At 45.9% G+C, this 1,975-nt stretch overlaps 1 pseudogene; it reads right to left on the minus strand.

Moving 5' to 3' along the window:
- Positions 1 to 465: 465 nt before the first annotated feature.
- Positions 466 to 1,527, minus strand: LOC115306595 (annotated as a pseudogene).
- Positions 1,528 to 1,975: the final 448 nt, after the last annotated feature.

The raw sequence follows: 1,975 nt of genomic DNA on the forward strand, positions 1-1,975 counted from the left end.
CTGCCCAAGAGAATTTTCTGTGATGATAATACTAGCCACATGAATACTCACAACATAACTAATCCAACTGAGGAACTGAATTTTTAATATAGTTTAAACAGTCAGGTGCGGCTGGCGGTTACCAATAGAGCAGCATCGTTCTAATGCCACATGGGTCAAATTGAGTGGTTTCTTTGGGAGCCTTCTCTAATCGCTGCTGAGAGGTGTATAGAGTTGGGAGTGGAGAGAAAGGAAAGCTCTTTACAGATCTAGTTAGCTACTTAAACTAAGTTCTGAAATTCTCTACAGCTTTTAGAGGCTGGGGGTGAGGAAAGGACTCTGGGGGAGACCTGAGTATGCCCTTGAACTCTTGGCTAAGGCCGACAGGAGTCAAAGGCCTAGGATTTGGCTCACTCAGACAGGAAGAGGCTTGGGCCATCTGTGCATGGAAATCATCACTGTGGGATGGTGGGGAGGTGGGGATGCTCATTTTCCAACAGCGTTTCCAGGGCTAGAAGAGAATTTAGAAGTGGAGGGAGGAACTGAGGGTTCTTTCTGGCTACCTGCAGGCTGTTTAGGCTCTTTCCTTTGGGGGATTAAGGTCTTCTCCTTTTCTTGAACACTTTGTTGGGATCCAACTTGTTCATGAAGGAGTTGGTCTCCTCTGTGAGCAGGTTTGTGTTGTAGGTGATGGGTTCATAAAATGTTGAACCATTACTTGACCTGTGGGATGCCATAGCTGGAGAAGGCATACTGCCGCTGGGGAGGCCCAGGTGCATGAGGAGCAGGCCATAGTAAGCAGTAAAGGTATCTGTGAGAAAATGCCAGTATAGAGGCGCCTGAGTTGGGCATCCAACTTCGCCTCAGGTCATGATCTTGCAGTTCCTGGGTTCGAGCCCCACGTTGGCCCGGAGACTGTTTCGGATTCTGTGTTTCCCTCTTGCGTTCTGCCTCTCCCCAGCTCACAGGCTCGCTCGCTAACTCTCTCTCTCTCTTTCTCTCAAGAATAAATAAACATTAAAAAAATAAAATAAAAAGGAAAACGCCAGTGTAATTCTCTGCCTGGTAGCCAGATCTCAGCATTTTATGCAATTGCTGGTTTCCCTCTTTTGTAGGCAAGGCAAGCCTTCCCATTCCCATTGCAAGGATCCAGCTCAACTATCACAACGTGAGAATCAAAGTGAGGCTTTTCTGGTGGTTCTCACTGGCTTCAAGTGCATCATCCTCCAGGCCGGCCAGGGTTGGTGCACTAGGGAGTGAACGCATGGAAGACTGGTTGAATGGAGTCTGTTTGGAGATGCTGGTAGGTGCCATGCTGCCCAGCTGTCAGGTGGCAGCTACTGGTCATCAGGTAGAATATTTCACATCCTCAGGTAGCATGCAGTTATTATTTCATTTCCATGGAGAAATCCATATGATGTTCAGCTGGTGGCTTTTCTATGATAGTAACATCTGCCACACCTGGGAGTGATTCCGGGATGTGAGTGGTCCCCGGAGGCAGCTTCTGCAGGTGTGGCTTCCTGCAGCCTGAGGCGGTGTCTCCTCCATGGTGGTGCGTCCCAGCTCTGCACCGTGGGAGCAGCAGCAGAGATGGGCTCCTTTATAGTTTTTGATGTTTACATCTTCTCATGTTATTCCATTTTGCAGTTATGTGCTTCCATCTGGAATCATCTTCCTTCAGAATTCCCAATAATGTTACTTGTAGTGCAAATCTGCTGGCAGCAAATCCTCTCAGCTGTGTTTAACTGTAAACATCTTTACTTATCCTTCGATTCTGAAGGATTTTTTTGCTGGATATAGAATATTGGTTTGTCGGGTTTGTTTGTTTTTCTTTAGCACTTTAAAATGTTAATCTCTCATTTTCTGACTTCCATAATTTCTGTTGAAATGTCAGTCATCAGTCTTTTTGATGCTCATTTGTAGTATTATCTCTGTTTCTCTAGGTATATGAAGATTGTCAGTTTGTTTTTGGCTTTCAGAAGTTGGACTGTGATTC

This window comes from Suricata suricatta, chromosome 2 (assembly GCF_006229205.1).
Source record: "Suricata suricatta isolate VVHF042 chromosome 2, meerkat_22Aug2017_6uvM2_HiC, whole genome shotgun sequence".
NCBI lineage: Eukaryota > Metazoa > Chordata > Mammalia > Carnivora > Herpestidae > Suricata > Suricata suricatta.